Consider the following 16,216-nt stretch of genomic DNA (forward strand, 5'->3'; position numbering starts at 1 on the left):
CAGCACTGGTGCCCCATCTGCATTCAGCAGCCCCTGGATCTTACCCACTGGTAAGATCTGGATCTTACCCACTGCCAGGAAGCTGGGGAAGGAGGTGAGAGGAAGCAGGGTCTTTAGATTCAGCTCCCTGTGGTGGGAGTGAGGTATATACTGTGCCCAGTTTCCCAGCCCCCTTCACCATGTGCAGCCTGTAGTGCAATCCTGTTTGGCTGACGTTTGTTGAGTGACTGATGGAGTGAATAACAAGGGTTGGGTGAACTGGATCCTAGATGCGCTTGGTGAGGAATATTCTAGACCCATAGGCAGAAGGGAGCTGAGAGGCGGCCAAGAAGAGAAGGCGCTAAGGGGCAGGCCCCAGCGGAGGTGCTTGGGGAGCAGGTGCTAGGTGCTTGGAGCTTCAAGAGGCCAGAGATGGTGGGCGCGGCTGCCCCCTAATGGCGGCGAAGGCAACGACAGTGCAGGCTGCGCAGTGCAGTTTCCCGAGGGCCCTGCTGCAGATTCCCGCGGGCCCTACTGCAGGTGCAGGAACAGGCACCATTCGTGCGGATTCCCTGGGGTGGGGCGGCAGGTGGCAGACTCCCTAGATGAGGACAAGATCTGTGCATTAGACAGCGTGGACTTCCGGGTGGAAAGGTCCGTAAGGCAGTGGCCTGAGGAGGGCACAGGCGACAGAGCCAGAAGCCCCAGCCAGTGCGAATCCGCAAGGCAGGAATACAATTATGGGGTTTCATTAATGTTGTATATTCCTGGTCCTCTTACGTGCTAGGATCAGAGCTGGGTGGGCATAGGGCAAGCAATGTTGTCAAAAGAGATCCTGGAGTGGAGGTGCACGGCTATAATCCCAGCACTAGGGAGGTGAAGACAGAAGGATCAAGAGTTCAAGGCCAGCCTCGACTACATATCGAATTCCAGGTCAGCCTGGGCTACATGAGACTCTGTCTCAAAAATAAATAGCCAGGCATGGTGGTGCATGCCTTTAATCTTGGCACTAGGGAGGCAGAGGCAGGCAGATCTCTTGTGAGTTTGAGGCCAGTCTGGTCTATACAACGAGTTACAGGTCAGCTGGGGCTACAGGGAGGCCCTATCTCAAAAAGACCAATAATAATAAAAACAAAAACAAACAAACAAACAAGGACCGGTGAGGTAGGCTAAAGGTTGGAGGTATTTGCTGTTAAACCTGATGACCTGAGCTCCATCCTCAGGACCCACAGGGTGGAGGGAGAAAAGCGAACTCTCACAGTTGTCCTCAGACCTCCCCATAGTGCGCCGTGGCACACGCACGTTCAAACACACACACAGCACGCATACACACAGGAATAAAGTGAAAACAAACTACTCCAAATGAAAAAAATCAAAATAAAAAAAGCCACCTGCCTGCAGCATGCTGTCTAATTGAAGTTTTGGGCGACTGGAATTTAGGAAAGAGGATGCTCGCCGGGCGTAGGGAGCATGTCTTTAATCCTAGCTCTCTGGATGCAGAGGCAGATGGATCTCTGTGAGAGCGAAACCAGCCTGGTCTACGTAGCGAGTTCCAGACCAGCTTGGGTTTTTTTGATCCTGTCTCAAAAAGATAACCCCCTCCAAAAAGAAAAGAAAGAGGATGCTGCAGGTGAGATGAGCCAAAATGTGTTCCCCAGCCTGGGACCTCATTAGTCCTGCCCCTCGGTTGCCTCAAGAACAGAGACGCTCTAGACTCCTGGGTTTGTGAACAATTGCTAGATCACAGAGGAAAGCCATGATTCTAGAAACCGATGACGTTTTCCCTGTTCTTTTCCGGTTTCCAAGGTCTGGTGCCTACCGCAGTACAGGCTTCACCCCCTGCCATAGGATGCTCCCGCCTAGGATGCAGGTGCGCAAGAGCTGCGGAGGCCCCCTGTCACCACCAGGGGACGCTCCAGGACCGGACTTTGAAACCACGTGGTCGCGGGCCCTTCTGGTCCTAGAGCCCTGAGCATCTCACAGCCCCCAAAGCTCCTTTCTACACTCCAAGCTGCCCCAGTCTGCAGCGACTTTCAGGGTAATCCCAGGGTAAGGTCCTGAGTCTGCCTGCTTCAGCGTCTCCTGGGAATTTTCGAGAAATGCATATTCTTGGGCCCACCCTGGTACCTAGCCTCCCAGATCTGTTGTCCAAGGCCACCCAGGTGACTTCTGAGGCATGACCCGTTTGAGAACCACCAAGGTTTCATTCTCTATGGAACATTGCCCTTCTTGTCTTTAGGAACTATGGATGCCCAGCTGTGTTAGGCACTGCAGGAGCTTCGAGTGGGCAGGTGACTGGGCTCTGCCCTAGGTCCTGTTGAGTAGGATGTGCGCTGTGATAAGTGGTCCCTCCAATACATAAGAGGAAGAAGAGGGGACCGAGGAGAGGACTCAGTTGGTAAAATGCTTGCTACACAATCATGAGGACCTGGGTTTGATCCCCAGCTCCCACGTTTAAAAGTCCAGCCTGGTCAAGCCCCCCTCTAATCCCAGTGCTGGGGAAGCTGAGGCAGGAGGATCCCTGGGGATCCTATCTAGATGAATAGGTGAGGTTCGGGTTCAGTGAGAGACCCTGTCTCAAAAAATAAGGTGGAATCCGTGTGATGGCACACACCTTTAAACCTGGCGCTCAGGAGGCAGATGCAGGCAGAACTCTGTGAGTTCATGGCCAGCCTGGTCTACACAGGATGTTCCAGGTCCACACTAATAATTTAAGGAGAGATGGCTCAGTGTTTAAAAGCACTGGGTACTCCTACAGAGGACCCAGTTTCGGTTCCCAACACCTACCTACATGGCAGCTATCAACTGTCTGTAAATCCAGTTCCAGGGAATCTGACATCCTTCTCTGGCCTCTGTGGGCATTGCATGCGCAGGTGCGCTTACGTACATGCAGGCAAAACATACCCATAAAATAAAAATAATAAATAAAATAATTCTTAAAGTACTATTTTATGTGTATGAGTATTTTGTCTGCATGTAGCTATGTGCACATATACATGTGATGCCTATGGGAGGTCAGAAGAGGGAATCGATCCTCTGGAATTGGAGTTATGGATGGTTGTTAGCTATCATGTAGATGCTGGGAACAGAATCTGGCTCCTCTGCAAGAGCAGTCAGTGCTCTTAACCACTGGGCCATATTTATTTATTTATTTATTTATTTATTTATTTATTTATTTATTTATTTATTTATTTATTATTGACAAGTTCTGTAGCTCAGGCTGGAACTCAGTCTAGCCTTGTGGCAACTCTCCAGCCTCAGTCTCTTGAGTGCTGAGATGACAGTCTTGAGGCATCACTCCTGGCTTTCTTCCTTGATTAGATGCACGTGTTTATTACCAAACTGTGACTCAGTGCAGAGGATTGGACTATGGGCTGTGTTTGAAATGTGTATGAAAGCAATCCTGCTGGCTGGATGGCTTTCTTCTGTGGCTGCATTTTCTTTCTCCTTTCTTTCTTCCTTTCTATTTAAGAAAAATGAATTAAGAGCTGGGGCCTCTGATTTTCCTGCTGCAGTTCCTCTCTGGAATGCCGTTCTGTCCCAGCTTCAGAGCAAGACAGCTGCACAGTGTTTGTTCTCAGGAAGCTCAGGGCCAGCAGCTGGGGCTGTAACATGAGCGCCTACCAGGAAAACACATTTCTCCTCTCTCTCCAGCTAATCCTCAGATTTTGTCGGTTATTTACAGAAAGGGGAAGAAGGAACCCAGAATGACGCAAAACACAGTTGCCAGGACAGTGTCGTGAACAATCAAGCTTTCTTTAAGACAGAGTCTCATGTAGCCCAGGTTGGCCTCAAACTAGTTATATAACCAAAGAGGACCTTGAACTCCTGATTCTCCTGCCTCAACTCCAGAGTGCTGGGACTATAAGTATGCACCACTGTGCCTAGTTTATGTGGTGCTGGGGATTGAACCCAGGGCTCTGTGCAAGCTAGGCAAGCTCTTTACCAACTGAGCCACATCCCTGGTCTAGGGTTGGTTTTATTTTCTACTCCTGATCTATGCAATGAAATTAGAGAAGGCAGGCAGTATTTTCAAAAGCAACATGATTTAGAGCAAGCTGAGAGGCCACGCCGGAGCCCCCAAGCAGTGTAGAAGCTTCTAGGACCCCACCCACCCACCTTTCCTAGTACTTCATTTGAATAAATGAAGCCAAAAAAAATTGAAACAACTTTCATCTCAATCCATGGGAGAATGGGCACAGCAACAGCAGTGTCATTCACACAATTGACCAAGATTTCAGAGGATACTGCGCTATGGAAACCCCTGCCTGTACACAGCTGGGAGAGGTGGTGCATGCCTGTCACCCTGAACTTTGGAGGTGGAGGCAGGAAGATCAGGAGTTCAAGGTCATTATCAGCTGCGTAGTGAGTTTAAGGCCAGCCTGGGTTACATGAGACTCTTTTATTTATTATTTTCATTTTACGTGTATGAGTGTATTGCCTGCATGTTGTTAGTGCACCTGTGTCATGCAATGCCTCAAGGAGGTCAGAAGAGGGAATCAGATTCCCCTGGAATTGGAGTTGCAGGTGGTTGTTAGTCACCATGTGTGTGCTGGGAATCAAACCCAGACCCTCTGCAAGAGCAGCCAGTTCTCTTAACAATGGAGCCATCTCTCCAACTCCATGAATTTTATTTTAAAATAATTCTATGGTATACATATAATATTGCCATTGATTAAATACAAAAGCAAATATACACATTCATGAGGTGGATAGGCTTTTGATTTTTAAATAAACAATTAAATCTTGGTTAAATATTTGATATAGCAGGACACAGAACATTTTCAACATTTTCAAGGTTGATCAATATTTTGATTTTATACTTGTCATGCTGAGGGCCTGGAGAGATAGCTCAACAGTTAAGAGCACTGGCTGCTCTTACAGAGCACCCAGGATTCAGTTCCTAGCACCCACATGACAGATAACCATTCATAACTCCAGTTCCAGGGAATCTGACACCCTCTTAAGACCTCCTCAGGCACTGCAGGACATGGGTACACTTACATATATGTAGGCAATACAGTCATACACATAAAATAAAAATATTAAAAATATTTGCCATGCCGAGAACTCCATTTTGCATAAATATGTGGTACAAAATGGCACAGCTGAGCTAGTGAGGTGGCTCAGTAGGTAAAAAGCAATTTCTAGTAAAATCTGATGTGAATTTGATCCCTGGCATCCAAGGTAGGAAGAGAGAACTGGTTCTCAAAAGTTGTCCTCTCCATGGGCTGTGGCACAGTTGCACACTCTCACTAAAATACAAAATAAACAAATAAAAAATGGAAAAACTTTCATGAGCCAGTAAGCAGACTCAGTGGGTCAAAGACTTGTAATCCAGACTGAATTGGATCCCTGGAACTCACACTGGAAGATAAAAACAGACTCCTGCAAAGTTGTTCTCTGACTTCCACATGTGTGCTGTGGAACCTGTGACTGCTGCATATAAATATATATGTAAATAAATAAATTATTGTAATTAAAATAATAGTTTTTGAGCTGGAAAGATGACTCAGTGGTTAAGGTCACTGGCATGGTGGCCCTTATCTTTAATCCCAGCCCTCCAGGAGGCAGATCTCTGTGAGATGGAAGCCAGCCTGGTATGCATCATGTCTTCCAGGCAGGTTGGGACTAGGGAGACCCTGTCAAAAAAAAAAGAAAAAAGAAAAAAAAAAACAAAAACAAAAGAACCCCCCCCCCCAACCAGATGACTCAGTGGTTAAGGTCACTGGCATGGTGGCCCTTATCTTTAATCCCAGCCCTCCAGGAGGCAGATCTCTGTGAGATGGAAGCCAGCCTGGTATGCATCATGTCTTCCAGGCAGGTTGGGACTAGGGAGACCCTGTCAAAAAAAAAAGAAAAAAGAAAAAAAAAAACAAAAACAAAAGAACCCCCCCCCCCAACCCACACAAAGACCCCCCCCCCAACACACACAAAGTACATTGATTGTGGAGCTGGAGAGTTGGCTCAAGAGGTTAAGAGTACTGACTGCTCTTGCAGAGGACCTGGGTTTGGTTCCCAGCACCCACATGGTGGCTAACTCCAGTTCCAGGGGATCTGACGCCCTCTTCGGTCCTTCTCCAGCCCTGTATGACACAGGTGCACTTACACACATGTAGGCAATACACCGCATATTAAAAAATATACATAAATAAAAAAAGAACATTGGCTACTCTTCCAGAGAACTCAGGTTCAGTTCCCAGCACCCACATGGCATCTCACAATAGTCTGTAACTCCAGTTCCGGGGAAATGAAGCCCCCTTCTGGCCTCTGAGGGCATTGCACGACACAGGTGCACTTACATCTATGCAGGCGAAACACTCAAACACATAAAATAAAAATAAAAAATAAAATCAAAGTTGTCCTCTGACTTTCACACAAGTGTTATAGCACATACACACATGAAATCACACATACATACATTAAACACAAACAATAACATTTTTTAGATGGAAGAAGTATGTTTAGAAAATAGAAAAAAGAAAGAAGAAAAGAAAAGAAAAAGAAAGAAAAGAAGTATGCTGGAGCTGGAGAGATGGCTCAGCAGTTAAGAACACTGGTTGTTCTTTTTTTTTTTTTTTGTCTTTTTGAGACAGGGTCTCCCTGTAGCCCCAGCTGTCCTGGAACTCACTGTGTAGACCAGACTGGCCTTGAACTCACAGAGATCCTCCTGCCTCTGCCTCCCAAGTGCTGGGATTAAAGGCATGCGCCACCTCACCTGGCCCTAAGAACACTGGTTGTTCTTGCAGAAGATCCAGATTTGAATCCCAGCTCTCACATGGCAGCTAACAACTGTCCATAACTCCAGTTCCAGGGGATCTGACAGCCTCTTCTGTCCTCTGCAGCCATTGCATGACACAGGTGCACTTACCTACATGCAGGCAATACACGCATACACATAAAATAATAATAAATAAATAAAAATATTTTTAAAAGTATGCTTAGGGCCATTTCAGAAATTATTGGAAATTCTGTCAATGAATTAAAAACTTTTATTCACTTTTATTTTGTGTGTATGAGTATTTTACCTGCATGTATGCAAATGCATCCATTCAATGACTGCAGAGGCCAGAAGAGGGAGTCAAACTCCTTGAAACTAGAATTAAAGATGGTTGTGAGCTGCCATGTGGATGCTGGGAATCAAACCTGGGTTCCCTGCAAGAGCAGCCAGTGCTCTTAACTGCTGAGCCATCTCTCCAGCCCCTCAAATCAAATATTCTAACAGAATAAAATTGACAGATACACTAATTTGATACTTACATGCTGAAGAATGATGGGAGGAAAATATTAAATGTGTCTTTCATAATTAAACAATTACATACTTTAAAAATTTTTTTATTTATTATTTCTATTTTATGTGTATGTGGTGAGTGGTGCGTATGCATCCACTCACACACATAAAATTTTTTTTAATTTAAAATTTAAAAAATGAAAAAATGGGGCTAGAGAGAAGGCTCAGCAGTTTAGAGTGCTTGCTGCTCTTGCAGAGAACCAAGGTTCAGTTCCCAGCACCCACAAGGTGGCTAACAACCATCTGTAACTTTAATTCCAGGGAATTACCTGCATGCAGGTAAGTGCACCCATGTCGTGTGATGCCCATGGAGGACAGAAGAGGCTATCTGATCCCCTGGAACTGGAGTTACAGACAGTTGTTAGCTGCCATGTGGGTGCTGAGATTCAAACCCAGGTCTTCTGCAAGAACAGTCAGTGTTCTTAACCGCTGAACCATCTCTCCAGCCCCTATTTATTTTTATTTCATGAGTCTGAGTGTTCGCTTGCATGTATGTATGTAAGAGTACGATGTGCACGGCTGGTACCTGAGGAGGCCAGAAGGGGGCCTTGAATTCCCTGGAAATGAAGTTACAGATGGTTGTTAGCCACCTTGTGGGTGCTGGGAACTGAACCTTGGTTCTCTGCAAGAGCAGCAAGCACTCTAAACTGCTAAGCCTTCTCTCTAGCCCCATTTTTTCATTTTTTAAATTTTAAATTAAAAAAAATTTTATGTGTGTGAGTGGATGCATACGCACCACTCACCACATACACATAAAATGCTTAGTATCTGTCATACTGGTTGTGCTGGTTAGCTTTTATTGTCAACTTGACACAATTCCAGAGTCACCTGGGAAGAGGGAACCTCAATTGAAGAATTACCTAGATCCATTGGTCTGTGACCATGTTGGTAAGGAGTTGTCTCCACTGATGATGGATGTGGGAGGGCCCAGTCCATTGTGGGCGGTGCCACCCCAGGCAGGTGGACCTGGATTGTATAAAATAGCCAGCTGAGCAAGGGTGTGAGGGGAGGGCAATAAGCTTTGTTCCTCCATGACTTCTGCTGTGAACTCCTGACTTGAGTTCCTGCTCTGACTTCCCTCCATGATGACTTGTGACCTGGAAGTGTAAGATGAAATAACCTTTTTCTTCCACAAGTTGCTGTTAGTTAGAGTGTTTAATCAGCAACAGAAAGCAAAGGCTTACACGGCAAGTGCTTTGACACTGAGCTATCTCACTGGCCCCCATTATGTTTGGGTATAATAAGAACACTGGGGTTAATAACATACAATCATCTTGAATTGGAGCCCAGGTGGGTGGCAGGTGGTAGTGGTGAGGTTAGGAGGGGAGGGGAGAACAAGCACAAACGGGAGAACATTGAGGACCAGAGGAACACCCATAAGACAGCAGACAGGGCAAGTCACCCCAAGGACCACCTCAGTCCCTGAGGTGGGTGGGTATGGCAGGAGGGGCTTGAGTTAGAAGTCAGCCTTGCACTGTATAGTCAGACCCTATCTCAAAGAAAAATGAAGTTCGGTATGCTGGCTCACATCTGTTTTTTGTTTGTTTTTTGAGACGTCTCCCTGTAGCCCCAGCTGGCCTGCAACTTACTATGTAGACCAAGCTGGCCTCAATCTCACAGAGATTTGTCTGCCTCTGCTTCTCGACTACTGGGATTAAAGGCATGCACTACCACACCCAGCTCCTGGCTCACATCTGTAATCTTAGCACTGGGGGGAGGCAAAGGTGAGAGGACCAGGAGCTCATAACCATCCTTGGCTATACAGTGAGTGTGAGACTAGCCTGGGCTACAAGAGATCTTGTTTTAAACAAACACAGACAACCAAAAGGAAATTTGAAGGGTAAACAGAGAGGAAGAGGGTGGAAAAATAATTCTAAACACAAATTAATGATAGATGGGAGCATCAGAGATGTAGGAATGTGTTGTCTTGGAAACCACTGGGCAAAAACTGTTGTCATAGAAACCACTGCGCAAAGTGTTGTCATGGAAACCATAGTAAGACTTATTAAGGATGCTTCAGAACTAATTTAAAATCTTCCGGTGATTGCAGTGGCTACTGGCAGGTAGGTGACGCCAGTAAACACAAATGTTACATAAACATACATATATGCTTTCTACATGAACACACATGTAGTATGTTCTAAATATATATATATATATTTTTTTTCTACATAAATACAATGTGTTTATTTGTTGTGGTGGGGGGGTTGTTTTGTTTTTTTGGTCTTTTTGAGACAGTCTGTCTGTAGCCCCAGCTGGCCTGGAACTTGCTATGTAGACCAGACTGGCTGTGATCTCACAGAGATCTGCCTGCGTCTCCTCCCCCAGTGCAGAGATTAAAGGTGTGCTTTACCACACCTCACTTTATTTGATGTTTTCTATTGATTTTTTTTTTTGAGATGGGTTTTCACATAGCCCAGCTGGCCTCCAATCTGATATGCAACCAAGGATGATCTTGAACTCCTGATCTCCTCCTGCTTCTGCCGCTCAATTGCTGGGATCACAGGTCTGCACAATAATTATTTACCAATTAATTACTGAGGCAGAGTCTTGTTATGCAACCCTGACTGGCCTGGAACTTGTTATAACCTTCCTCCTGGGCTACCATGCCTGGCTTTATAAACACATTTTTTTTTCCTCTTAAACATTTATCACTTAGTTTGGGTTTCATGATACCCATTGTGTATATATGTGTGCAAATGTATATGTGTATGTGTGCGTATACACACACAATATTGGTGAAAAGAAAGAACCAACTCCCAAAAGTTGTCCTCTGACTTTCACATGTGCACTGTGGCGCACGCACACACACACGTACTTGAACACAAGCAATAATACTAAATGAAATGTTTGAAATACAGATTTTTAGAAAAATGGCTTTCTCGCACATTTCACTGGAACAGTTTAATTCAAATGGTTGTTTTTGCCTGTGTGTATGTGTGTGTGTGTGTGTGTGTGTGCACATGTGTGTAGGAGGGTTTGCTCTCCTGTGTGTAATCAAGCAGTGGCCAGAGGTTAATGACAGGTGTCTTCTTCAATCACCATCTACCTTATTTTTTGGCACAGGGTAGCTCACTGGCTTGGGGTTCTCTGTTTCAATGAGAATGACTGGTCAGTGAGTTCCCATGGTGCTGGCTGCCTCTTCCCCACAGTGTTAGGACTGCAGGCACACACTGCCACATCCCCATTCTTACATGGGTGCTAGGAATCATCCTTACACAGCAAGCACTTTATCCACGGAGCCATCTCCGCAGCATCTGAATTTGTCTTCTTCTTTTCCTTTTTGAGACAGGATCTCTCTGGAACCCCAGCTAACTTGGAACTCACTATGTAGACCAGAATTCACAAAAACCCACCTGCCTCTACCTCCCCAGTGCTGGGATTAAAGGCGTGTGCCACCATACCCAGCTTATACCCAGCATTTTTACTGGGACTTGATCATGTACACAGACAGCACCTGTGTGGCTGACTTTAGTTTCTTAGTCTCTGGAAAATTCTAAAACCACATACAAGAATTACAAAATCAATCCTCATAGGCTAGGGATATTGCTCAGTGATAGACCACATGCCTTAATATACAAGGCTGTGTGTACACACTGTACACAGACACATACATACACATAGATATACAAATACACAGATGCGTATATATACACACATGTACACACTTAGACTCATATACATACACATATCCACATACACACAGGCACACACATACATACACACAAAGGACTAGGCATGTAGCTCAGGTGGAGGCAGGGTCATCAGCAGCTACATAGTGAGTTTGAGGCCAGTCTGGGATATATGACATCCTGTCTCAAAAAATAAACCAACAGGGCTGGTGAGATGGCTTAGTGGGTAAAGGCTCTTGTCTCCAAGCCTGGAGATCTGAGTTCAACCCTTGGGACCCACATGGTAGAAGGAGAGAACTTACCCTTGAAAGTTGTCCTCTGACCTCTGCACACATATGGAGGCACCCATGTGACCCCCAATAAATAAGTGTGAAATTTGGGGGGCGGATTTTTTGAGACAGGGTCTCCCTGTAGCCCCAGTTGTCCTGGAATTCACTATGTAGACCAGGCTGGCCTTGAACTCACAAAGATCCGCCTGCCTTTGCCTCCCAAGTGCTGGGATTAAAGGTGTGTGCCACCACACCCGGCAAGTGTGAAAAATTTTAAACCACCTAACAACCTCCCACAATTTCTAAATATCTATGTCTATGATTCTCTTCCATGCCAAAATAAATTATTGAACAAGGGATATACAAACTGAGAATGAACCAGAATCCTGGGCCACAATGTGGCAAGGGGCTAAAGCACATGCTTCAGGGCGGCCTGTGGGCCTCTGTCATCCCCATGGGTTCCAGACTGTCTTTATCTGCCCTGTTTCATATCCAGCTGTGCTTTCCAAGTGTCTACCCAGATGAACCGCTACCTCAGGCCTCACACAGGATGGAAAAGCAACAACCTGGTGTAGAGTGCATTTTCCCCCAGTTGCTTAAGTCACCTTCCCTACAGTAAATTCCAGGTTCTTTTTTTTGTGGGGGGGTCTTTCTTTGAGACAGGGTCTCCCTGTAGCCCCAGCTGGCCTGGAACTCACTGTGTAGACCAGGCTGGCCTTGAACTCACAGAGATCTGCCTGCCTCTGCCTCCCAAGTGCTGGGATCAAAGGCATGCGCCACCATGCCCAGCTATTCCAGGTTCTTTTTAAAAAAAATTATTTATGGGGCTGGAGACATGGCTCAGTGCTTAAGAACAGGTTGTTCTTGCAGAAGACCCAGGTTTGAATCTCAGCACCCACATGGTACCTAACAACTGTCTGTAACTCCAGTCCTAGGGATCTGACAGCCTCTTCTGACCTCGCTGGGCATTGCACAACACAGGTGCACTTACCTACATGCAGGCGATACACGCATACACATAAAATAAAAATAATAAATAAGGCCGGGCGTGGTGGCGCATGCCTTTAATCCCAGCACTAGGGAGGCAGAGGCAGATGGATCTCTGTGGGTTCAAGGTTAGCCTGGTCTACATAGTGAGTTCCAGGACAGCTGGGGCTACAGGGAGATCCTGTCTCAAAAAGACCAAAATAAATAAATAAACAAACAAATAAATAAATAAATAAAATTTTAAAAAGTATTTAGTGTGTGTATGTGTGTACCACAGTGCACATGTGAGATAACTTGCAGTAATCACTTCTCTCCTTCCACACGTGTGTCCTGGGGATCAAACTCAGGTCATCAGGCTTGGCAGCAAGCACTCTTACTTCATGAACCATTCTATGGGCCCAGTACATTCCAAGTTGTGTGTGACTTGTGGTGGCCTGATTATCTTATTGAACCCCTATTGATCCACACTCACAGGCTTCTGTGCCGCAAAGGGTTACCTCAACAGACCTGTGCTGTGCAACCCCCTTCCACAAACACTAAGCTTTAAAACTTTAAAAAGTCATTTTTAATTTTATGTGTATGAGTGTTATGCCAACATGCATATAAGTGTACCTGTGTTGTGCAGTGCCTGCAGAGGACAGAAGAAGGCAGCAAGTCCCCTGGAACTGGAGTCATGGATGGTTGTGTGGGTGCTGGGACTTGAACTCAGGTCTTCTGCAAGAATAGCCAGTGCTCTTAACCACTGAGCTATCTCTCCAGTCCCAATTAAAAAAATATGTTTTATTTATTTTATGTATATGAGTGTTTTGCCGGTATGCATGTAAGTGCATCATGTGCGTGCAATGCACCTGGAGGCCAGAAGAGGGTGTCATATCCCCTGGAACTGAAGTTATAGATAGTTGTTAGCCACTATGTGGGTACTGGGATTAAAACTGGGGTCTTCTGGAAGAGCAGTCAGTGATCTCAGTTGCTGAGCCATCTCCTGAAGACTAAGTTTTGATAAGTTCCTAGGAGATGAACATATTACAGTCTCTGTCGAGGGAGGCCTTGGGGCACATGGTCTTACTCAAGAGCTGGTGATTGCCCAAATGAGGAGAACCACATGGGTACTCTGTGTCTGAGTGACTTCCAGCAAAGCTTTGACACCTTTTGTGAAAACCATTACCACTTATAAAGTTGAGGTCATAGAAAGATTGCAAATTTGAAGGCAGCCTGAGCCACATAGTTAGTTCAAGTCCAACTGAGCAAGGGGCTGGCAAGGTGTCTCAGCAGGTGGAGGAGTCTGCCACCAAACTTCATGACCTGTGTTTGATCCCCAGAACCCACATGGTAGAAGGAGAGAGCTGGCTCCTGCTGTGTGGCAGCACCCAAGGGTGCATATACAAATAAAAATGTTATTGAAAGAACCGTTCTCAAAATAAGAAAATAAATGAAAAGAGCTGGGGATGTAGCTTAATGGTGGAAAATTTGCCTGGTATGTGTAAGACCTTGAGTTCATTCCCTGTACCTCAAAAACAAAATGAAGGGGCTGGGGAGATGGCTTGATGGTTATGACCACTTGCCATTCTTATAGCAAATATGAACTTGGTTCCTAGAACCCATGTCAGGGTTGCTCACAACTGCCTGTAACTTCAGCTCCAGGGGATCTGACACCCTCTTCTTTATAAGAATAAATAAATTTAAACTTACCATTATTGGGGCTGGTGAGATGGCTCAGTGGTTAAGAGCACTGACTGCTGTCACAGAAGACCTGGGTTCAATTCCCAGTACTCAATGGTGGCTAACAACTGCCTGTAACTTCAGCTCTAGGGTGACTAACGCCCTCTTCTGACCTCTGTGGGTATTGCATGACACAGGTGCAGTTACACAATGCAGGCAATACACTCATACATGTAAAATAAAAATAATAAATTAAATGGGGGCTGGAGAGATGGCTCAGCAGCTAAGAGCACTGACTGCTCTTGCAGAGGATCCAGGTTCGATTCCAGCACCCATATGGTGGCTATGAACCATCCTTAACTCCAGTTTCAGGGTAATCTGAAGCCCTCTTCTGACCTCCGAGGCATTGCATGACATGGGTGTACTCACATACATGCAGGCAATACACATAAAAAATAATAAATAAAATATAAAAATAAATAAAATACTAAAAAAATAAACTTACCATTATTGTAGTTGTTGTGTGTATGTGCATAATGTATGTGTGTTCAGATGTACATGTACATTCCACAACATGCCATGACATGCAGGTGGAGGTCAGAGGACAGTTTTGTGGTGTAAGTTCTCTCCTTTCCACTTTTATGTGGGTTAATCAAACAGGTCCCCAGGCTTGCTCATCAATCACCTTTGTCCACTGAGCCATCACTCCAGCCCCATGCTCAGTTTTAGAAGTGGCTTTTGCAAGGCTTTACTGCACTGTCATCTTAAATATGGGCATAATCTATGAATGTGAGTGCCCAAGTTCCCATCATATTTTGTGCTATTCAAATTAATACGTGAACACTCATATTCTAATAAAGACAAACACCTTAGATATGTCTACAGCTTTAAAATCTTGTGTGTTGCCAAGCATGGTGGTGCTCGCCTTTAATCCCAGCACTTGGGAGGCAGAGGCTGGTGGATCTCCGTGAGTTGGAGGCCAGCCTGGTCTACCTGGTGAGTTCCAGGCCAGCTGGGGCTACAGGGAGACCCTGTCTCAAAAAGACCAAAAAGACAGGGCTGGAGAGATGGCTCAATGGTTAAGAACACTGACTGTTCTTGCAGAAGACCTGGGTTTGAATCCCAGCACCCACATGGCAGCTAACAATTGTCTGTTTCAGGGGATCTGACGGCCTCTTCTGTCCTCCTTGGACTTTGCACAACATGGGAGCATTTACTTACATGCAAGCAATACACGCATACACATAAAATTTAAAAAATTAAAAAAAAAATACCAAAAAGAAAATGAAAATCTCGTGAGTTGGGGCTGGAAAGCTGGCTCAATGGGCGAAGTGCTTACTGCACAGGCACGAGGACCTGAGTTTGAATCCCACTGCCCACACGAAAAGACTGACTGTGGTGTCCTCACTCTTTTGTAATCCCAGCCTGGGAGCAGAGGCAGAGGCAGAGGCAGAGGCAGAGGCAGAGGCAGGAGGATCCCTGAGGCGTTCTGGCCAACCAGTTTAGCCAGTCAGTGAGCTCCAAGGTAGAGACTGATTGAGGAAGACACCCAACATCAATCTCTGACCTCTATGTGCACAGGAGTGTACACACGCGCATGCCTACATGCACCCCCCCAACACAATCTCATGTGCTATATATGTTGAAATTTATGAATTGATTATAGAATGAATTTGTACTATTATTATCAGTGCACTTTTTTGAGTCAGGGTCTCCTGCAACCCACGGTGGCCTCAAATTCTCAACCTTGACCTCCCAATCCTTCTGCCTCCACCTCCCGAATGCTGAGATTACTGTCATGTAAGAACACGCCAGGTTTATGTAGTGCTGGAGATGGAACTAGGACCTCATGAGTTACATGAGCTACACCCTCAACCCTCTGCAGTAGTTTTAGTTTTTTAATTTAAAATATTTTTTTATTTATTTTTATTTTATGTGTATGAGTGTATTGCTTATATGTGTGTAAGTGTGCCTGTGTCATGCAATGCCCGAAGAGGTCAGAAGAGGGTGTCAGACTCCCTGGAACTGGAGTTACAGATGGTTGTTAGTCACCATGTGGGTGCTGGGAATCCAGCCTGGGTCCTCTGAAAAAGCAGCCAGTGCTCTTAACTGCTGAGCCATCTCTCCAGCCCCTGCAGTGGTTTTCTTAAATCATGGCTATCATGGGCTGGAGAGATGGCTGGGGGTTAATGAGCACTGGCTGCTCTCTAAGGGGCCCTGGGGAATAAAAGACGCGGACTTTTCCTCTCAATGTACAGATGAACCATTGCATGTCCATCTTTTGTCCGTCTCTCTATTTAAGCTCAACCGCAGAGCCCACGCAGCAGGCCACCTTTATGCTTAGCAACCAGTAGACGGTTGCCATGGAGACCACCGGAGATGCAGATCTGAGGACTTTG

Source organism: Nannospalax galili, unplaced genomic scaffold (assembly GCF_000622305.1).
Source record: "Nannospalax galili isolate Female #2095 unplaced genomic scaffold, S.galili_v1.0 scaffold432, whole genome shotgun sequence".
Classification (NCBI taxonomy): domain Eukaryota; kingdom Metazoa; phylum Chordata; class Mammalia; order Rodentia; family Spalacidae; genus Nannospalax; species Nannospalax galili.